This window comes from Marmota marmota, unplaced genomic scaffold (assembly GCF_001458135.2).
Source record: "Marmota marmota marmota unplaced genomic scaffold, marMar, whole genome shotgun sequence".
Classification (NCBI taxonomy): domain Eukaryota; kingdom Metazoa; phylum Chordata; class Mammalia; order Rodentia; family Sciuridae; genus Marmota; species Marmota marmota.
The window spans coordinates 12,275,805-12,284,167 of NW_026000174.1; positions in this window are offsets into that span (position 1 = coordinate 12,275,805).

The window sequence follows — 8,363 nt, forward strand, 5'->3', positions numbered from 1 at the left end:
GGCTTAGGCCTTGTGCCAGATCCAGCAGGGGCTTCCCTTTCAGTCTACAGAGCTGCAGAAAACCCTCCAGACTGAGCCCCAGCCAGGAGGCCCTCCTGTGCCGCAGGCCTGAGGGCCGGGGTCCGTGTAGCTGCAGAAAACAACGCAGTGCTGGCTCCTCTGCAGGCCCAGGCCTGGTCCATCTTCCCCGAGATTCAGACACTGGGCCTGTCCAATGGTCATGTTGGTCAGCCAGTAGGATGAGGGAGTTGCTAGGAATGGACTCTGTTCTTTGAGCTGACATTTACTTACTGTGACTGTGTTTCCACCCCCTGTAACCTGGGAATAGCAATTCCTGTCCCTTGTGCAGCTGTCGTGAGGCTTAGATGATATGATGCATCATGCTTAGCAAGTAGGCCTGGTATAGCCAACGCTCTCAAAACGGCAGCCATCACTCCAGCAACCCAGACTGGGCCTTCTAGGATGGGCAGAGGACAGCACCAGGGAGATGTACAGGGAGAGGTGGTGAATCCCAGGAAGTCAAGGGAAAAAGAGAAAACCCCTTACTTTGGGGTGGAGGCACCTTGCCTCCTGAATCCCTTCCCATTTGGGCTTTGGGTCCTGCCTGAGTTTCCCCAACTCCTGTTTCCATGTGGGACATCTGCTTCTGCTCACAGGAGCCACCAGGCACGATGGGGCAGGAGCAGATTCCAGCTCCATCACCTGCCCATGGTGTGGTCTTGGGCCTTAGTTTCCCCACCTGCCAAATGGGAATAATGCCATCCGCTAAATTCAGATAGGAATGGACTCAGATGAGGTGATGGAGGTGAAGGTGTGTACACAGGTAATGGGATTAGGGCCTGAGAGTTAGGGGAGAGCAGGTGGGAGGCCTCAACATCACTGCTGTAGAGAGGGGAGAATGATGTGCCATTGCCCACATACAGAGCATGAGACAAGGCATCTGCCAGTTGCAGGCTCAGCCCCAGGAGGGCCCCCACACCCCTCAGGGCGAGCATGAGTGTGGCCGCCATCTCATTTGAGAGGTGTCATTCGGGCAACTGCCCAACAGAGCCCAGCAGAGCCTCAGAAGAACCCCCGTCTCCAGCCAAGCCACACAACTCTACCAGCAGGTCCCCCAGTGTCCGTCACAGACCCATTTCCTCAGGCTGGATGCTCAGCCGGCAGGGAGGCTCATTTACCCTCCTTGTCCAGAGGAGTCAGGTTGTATTTTGAAAGGACGAGAGACAGACAGATTTTGCTGGGTCCTGCCAGGCTTCCTCCTTTTCAGCTCCCAAATTTCTTCTGGGGCCCTTTTTGCTCTTGCACAGGCACAGAGCCCAGTGAGAGTCTATGGTGTCTATGGTGCCCTGAGTCAGGTGGGATGGCACATGCCTGTAATCCCAGCTACTCAGGAGGCTGAGGCAGGAGGATCACAAGTTTGAGGCTAGACTCAGCAACTTAGTGAGCCCAACCTCAAAATAAAAAATAAAAAGGGATGTGGGTGTAGCTGTAGCTTAGTTCAATTCCCAGTGCCGAAAAAGGAGCCCTGATGCCAGGTTTCCATACCCCACCCCTATTCACCCCCCAGATGATGCCCCTGTGTAGTGAACATCCTGTACAACTGGGCTCTGCCCATCCCTCTCTGCTACTCCCTTTCAGCTGGGAGGAGCCCTATCCCTGAGGCTCTTCAAAATTGTGCAGGCAAGAGGTACCCTCTCCCCAGTACCAGAACCCTTTTCTTTCCCTCCAGGACCAGCCCAGAGCTCCTCCCCACTCTGTGTTGGGGTGCCCTATGGAGCCTGGGCAGAGGGAAGGACCATGCCTAAGTTTCTGGACCTTCCAGAATTTTCCAGTTTAGCTTCTGCCTTCTGGATCCACACTCCAACTCTGATGGGGCACCAGAGCGCCCTCTCTTCCTGCGGATGGGGCTTAGCAGCCCTTACCCCTAGTGGTCTCTTCTTTGAAGGCCTCTCTATATTCCTGACAGAGATGGCACAGTCTGTCCTCTCCAGCCGCCATGCTGATCTGGTTCTATAGGTGCCCACTGGAAATTTGTCACCCCAGGACAAAGTTGGAGCTCATTACTCTGTCCCCAAGGCCCTCATGCTGGGCTCTGTGTTTTCTTCCAGCCTTACCCCAAAGCCCTCCCCTTTTTCTTCTGGGCTCCAGTCAGGTGGAGCCTTCAAGTCCCAGGAGGCTATGGATGCCACATGGGTGGCATTCAGCCCTCCTGTTGCTCCCCTCACGCAGCAGATCCCAGCACTTTACCCAGAGTCTTCACAGCCATTAGCTCTTTCAGATCTCACTACAGCCCTGTGAGGGGAAGAGCCACAGGGCTGAGATTTCACATGTGTGCCACCAACTTTGACATCTGGCAATCTACCCTCTCAGAGATGCTGAATGAACCAAGGTTGGATATGACGGGTGGGTGGGCGAATGGGTGGATGGATACACTGGTGTCTTATCTATCTAGGCTACCGGAACAAAATACTACAGATTGGGTGACTTTGAAATAACAGAAATTTATTGCTTACAGTTCTGGAGGCTGGAAAGTCCGAGATCAAGGTGCAGACAGATTTAATATGTGGTGAGGTCCCTTTTGGCTCATAGACAGCCATTTTTTTGCTGTGTCCTCAGATGACAGGAGGAATGAGGGATCTCTCTGGGGTCCCTTTTATTTTTTTAGTGCTGGGAATTGAACCTAGGGGTGCTCAACCACTGAGCCACATCCCCAGCCCTTTTATTAAAATTTTTTTTGAGACGGGGTCTTGCTGATTTGCTGAGGCTGGCTTTGAACTTGTGATCCTCCTGCCTCAGCCTCCTGAGTCGCTGGGATTACAGGTGTCCACCATTCCTGGTTTGGGGGTTCCTTTTATAAGGTCATATAAGCTTCACTCTTATGACCTACTCATTTTAAAAAGCCCCCCCACCACCACCACCACACACACTCTCCTGAGACCATCACACTGGGGAAGAGGTTTCAATATATGACTTTGGAGAGGACACATTTAGATCACAGCAGATGGACATAGGCGGAATGAATGGGTGACCTGATGGACAGGCAGGGCATGGATGCAGAGCAGGAAAAGTTGAATGTGCCAGAATCTGTGCAGCCCAGGGAATCCACTGAAGGGGGTGCTAGGGAAGCAGCCTGTGTTCTCTGGAGGACCAAGAGGGAAGGAAGAGACTCCAGGAGGGAACAGGGCTCGCAGGGAGGCAGCAGCAGCTGCAGACGCCCCTTTCTCCTGGTTAGTCAGGCAGTACTCAGCGATGATGAACTTGGCTTCTGCCAGGACTCCCCAAGCCACCCAGCAAACACCACACCACCCCTCTCTGCTCCCGCTGCCCACACCTGGCTCTGGGAGCCCTTTCCCGGGCAAAGGCTTGAGCTGAAGGTAAAGTATGGGGGCAGGAGGTGAGTCAGGCAGCCTACCCTGGCGGTGAGGGCTTAGCATCCTCCATCATGTGGGCCCAGATTTAGGTTTCTGTGTTCTACCAACTTCTGCCATGAGGTAAGTCAGGGCTCTGGGTGGCAGGGAAGGGTAGTCTGAATATCCTTACTGAATAATCCTTGTCCAAGAGAGACAGAGACAAGTGGGCTGCGGAGCCTTGCCAGGAGAAGGGTGGGGAGGTGAAGAGTGACCAAGAGCTGGAGAGCAGAGGCATCTCTCAATCAGGGCTGACCCCACCCACTCCCCTTCTCCAGCTTCTTCCCCAAGCTGGATATGAACCCGGGTAGGCCCATGTCTGTGTGTCTGTATGTGTGTACATATGAATTGGACCTGAGTAGGAAGCTTCAAAAAGTTAAAACTTATAAAAGGCTGGGTGCAGGGCCTGGCACTTGGTAAATTCCCTATCAATACCAGCAGCCATTACAAAGGAAGAGAGTGAATGGGCTAGGACTCAGGCTAGGGGTTACCTCATAAGTCAGGCTGCCTGGGCTCATGGCCTGGCTCCTGGGACCACTGTCTAGGAGTTAGGATGATTAGAGGCAGCGGTTGCTGTGGGTCTCTGTCCACTCAGTTTTGGTCCTCAGAGGTAACAGCGTCTACGGGCCTGGTGAGCACCCTACCTCAGCGCCCCACACCCACTGTCCTCAAGGCACTTCACCCCCATGGACAGAACCCTCTTTGCTTCACAGGAAACATGCCTTAATGTCCTGTCCCCCAAACTCACCTGATCTATTCCTGCTTTTTGCACCACATCCCTGGACCCCATGGTAACTGTCCCCCTCCCTCCTCCCTAATGAGCACCTTCCCTCTTCAGTTACCCCCTCCCGTTCCCAGGGGACACATGCACTTGTCCCTTCCACTTGCTCCTGGCCCTGTCCATCCTAATCCCCAAAGAGATAATGACTCAGTAATCCACTTGTTAAAATCCCTTAAAGAACTTTTGAAATTCTTTTTCCAGAGTTATGCTTTGAAGATTTTGATCTTTCAGGATTTTAAAATTTAGGAAATTTGATCTTTGGGGATTTTGACATCCTGGATTGTGTTTGGGGGGATTACGGTCCAAACCCGCTCCTGCCACTCCCTGACGCTGCCACTGCTGCCCAGGTAGCTTGGCAGGACTTTCAGCCTTGGTTTCCTGTTTCCCTTTGAACTGGAGGGAAGTGAGTTGTCCTTAGTGACCTTAGGGCCTCCGTGGGTCCTCTCCTTTGTTTTGAATGTCACCTGGGGCGGTACTCTCCTCTTCCCCAAATGAAGCAAGCCTCAGGCTGCCATCCAAGAGCTGTGGGCCAGAGCTCAAGGTGGGGACAGGGGAGGGGAGGGGCAGAGAAGGCTGCAGACCGGGTCTGGGGACTGGCCTCAGGCTGTGGGTCCTCAGTGCAATCCCTTCGGAGATTTCAGAGACAGCAACCTGACCCACTGTGTAGCATGCATATAGGGCCCCCGTTTACTCCCATGGTCACAGAATTCCTTGGACAGGGGCTCTACCTCACAGACAGGAAGACCCAGGTCCCATGGCAGGAGGGAGTCTGCCTAGATTCACAAGCTGGGCTGCACCTAAGGTGGAACTCAGAACTTGTGGGAATTCCATGACTTCACATTCCTTGTCACTGACTGACAGTACCCCCTGCACAGGATAGTCATTCGGTCCACCCCACGTGGTACAGGCCTAGAAGGGTGCAGGGCCCCGCATTCTCCCTGCTGACCTCAGTTGCAGTGGCACTGACAGCCCCTGAACGTCTCCCCTAGCAGCCAGGCTTGCAGCCTAAGATCCCACCATCGGAGCCCCCATATTTGGGTAAAGCATGTATCCAAGGGCCCTCGTGCTGAGAGGGACAGAAAGACAAGAATTACAGGCATGTGGTGTCCTCAGATTCCCAGAACAGCCGAGGAAGGAGCCTGGGGAGCAGTGAGGGGCAGGCGGCCAGAAACGGAGAGGCGCTTACTGGGATCACAGAGTGTGGGGCTGTCAGGCTGCAGACCTAGGCCTGCTTCCTGGACCCCAGTTGCCCTCCCCTGTCCCTCCATGCAGCCCCCCCTGCCACTCTCATGCATGGTCCTAGGAGGAGGAAGGCCTGGAGGGACAGGCCCAGCGATGAAGATAGGGTACGGGGTGCATGGGAACACCTGCCCCCACCGGGGCCACCCTTAGAGAGGGTGCCGCAGGCTGCCGCAGATTAATGGTGCAGAGGCCACTCATTTCCTCTGGCCTGGAAACAGGCTGCGCCACACAGCCCCCCATTGTTGGCCGCTCTTATCTCGGGAAGTTCTGCCTGCCCCATCCGGAAGAGGCAGCTCGGCCCCCATGCCCCTGGCTTCACCTTTCGTTGCCTCTGGGAAGTGGAGAGCTTGACAAGGCTCAGGTCATCCAGGCCCTCCCCCCAGGAGAAGCAACTGAGCGCCCAGGAGAGTTGAGTGGGGCAGGGCCCGGGCCTCAGCTGGGCTCAGGAGGGCAATCCTAGGAGGGTCAAGGACAACGTGATGGGGTAAGGCTAGGCAGGACAGGGAGATAGTGATAGGGCTGCACTCGGGGACCCCACTGGGACAGGACAGGGCAGGACAGGGCAGGCTGCCATCTTCCTCTGCTTAAAACCTCTCCTTCAGGAAGGCTCACGGCTTTTGATTCCATTCTAGGATGCAGCTCAGGAACAAGCAGCTCCTCCAGGAGCCTTCCAGGACACCCCCCCAGGGGGCTCAGTCCCCAACACATCCCGTCTAGAGCTTGGGAGTACCCTGTGTGGGTGAAGGTCACCCACTAGACTGGACTGCTTTGATGGCAGAGACCCCTTGGCTGCAGGTCTCACCCCGCCCTTGCCCTTTCCAGCCTGGTAAGAAGAGGATCCACTGAAGCTGGCTACAGCTCCTCCCCTCCCCAACTTCTCCCACAGTCACCCGAGCCCCTCTCCACAGACCTGCCCTGTGATGGATCCAGCATCTCTCTTCCTCCTGCCCTCCTGCCACCATGTTTTTGAACAAGAACACCCCTCCACCCAGAATGCCCTTTGCACATCTCCCCTGGCTGAATCTCAGCCATGCATTAAGGATTCCGAGGTGCCAGCCCTCCTTGAGGCCCCTCTGTGCCCACACCATGCCAGGGGGTGCAGTAGATGCCACTCTTCTACCAGAGCAACTTTATTCCATAAACTGAGAAAAAGTTCTCAGCTCAAAAAAAAAAAGTTTCAGGGGCTGGGCTGTGGCTCAGTGGCAGGGCACTTGCCTGGCATGTGTGAGGCACTGGGTTCGATTCTCACACTGCATATAAATAAAAAGGTCCATGGACGACTTAAAAAAAGGTTCAAATCACTCATTTGGCCATCCTGATTCTTATCAGGTGAAGATACCAGCTCACAGAAGGTCTAGTAAACTAGGTTTTCATTTTCTTGGAGGAAGCTGTTGACAATTGCCAAGCAGGAGCCTCACCATTTCCCAAGGCCCAGAGGTCTTCCCGTGGCATCTGCCCCTCAGGAAAAGTGGAGGACAGGGGAAAGGTGAGCATCAGGAAAGTAGGGGGTCCTGAGGGCAAGTGCAGAACCCTGTCTGCAGCTCCTCTGCTGGGCCTGTGTGTCTGAACCAGCACCAGGTTGGCCCCTGTGCCTCCCTCTCCTGTGTGAGTCCTTAGGACAGGAGCAGGGGCCTCTGGGGCTCCAGGCCTGACCCAACCCCAGCCCCTCCCTTCCTGGCTCCAGGAAGTCTGGAGCCCTGAGACTCCCAGGAAGGTCCCTGGCCTGGGCCTGCCAGGGCCTCTGTGGCTGAGACACAGGGCAGATCCAGGCCCTCCAAGCACCAGTCTTTCATGTGGTGGAGCCAGGGCAGCATGTGGAGATGGAGCAGAGCCAGGAGCAACCTTGGCGGTCATCTGGTTATTAGAGAGGCAGGTCCCAGAGACAGTCATGTCTTACCCAAGGATACACAGTACATTTGAGGACATACAGTGGACGACTCCATAAAGCAGGAAACTTTCATGTCAGTCCTCATCCTGATCCTCCCTGCAGGACCATGATATCAGAGGCAGGGATCATAGTCCCCACTTTACAAAATGGGAATGAGTTTCCGTGTGAGGCAGTTATTTGCCCAGAGTCACAGGGTATACCCGCTGGCTATGAATATGGGTCTTTCCCAGTTCCCATTCACTCTTTCTCACTGCTGACCCATCAGCAAATTCTTTTCAGCACTTAGCTTAGCAGAGGACCCAGAGAGGAAATGGCCACACTCTGGCCTCTGGGGACTCCTTGTCTGTAGTGGCCAAGGAACGATAAGTACCTGTGAAGGAGACTGATACCTAAGAGGAATGGCTAGGGGCATGAGGGCTAGAGCAGTCAGTCTGAGAAGACTTCCTGCAGGAGGAAGCATTCCCAGAACTGCTGGAATGAGGGAATTAAAGAGAATGTTCAAAAGCAGGAACTGGGGAGGCTGGAGAGAAGGAGTTAGTGAACCAGAATGGCAGCACAGGCCTCATGGAGGAGGGGAAGCCTTTTTTTCAAAGGCTGTGTAGGGTGTGATGGAAAGAGGTCTTGCTGTGTGACCAGACAGACCCAGACACTAGCAAAATCCCAGAGGGTAGAGGCTGGGTGCTCCTCACCCTGAATCTTCAGCTCCTAGAGTGGGGTCCTGCACCACAAGTCAACCATAAATGAATGACTCCAGTTCTGACAATGATTGGCTTATGTGCCATTGGGCAGCTGCTTCACTCAACTTCCTTATCTGTGAAGCGGGGATACCTACAAAATACCCTTGAGCTGATTGTTTCAAGGATTCAGCAAGAAAACATCTGCAAGATGCCTTATATAGCGCTCAACACATGGTAAGGTGCTTAATATCTTCAGATATTTTTACTTTCCTTCATTCGCTCTTCTCACGTGCAACTTGAAAGTGCTTCAAAAACCACAGAAACACTGGCCCACTCTGTGAGCCCTTCTCAAGTGTGCAGACAGGAAT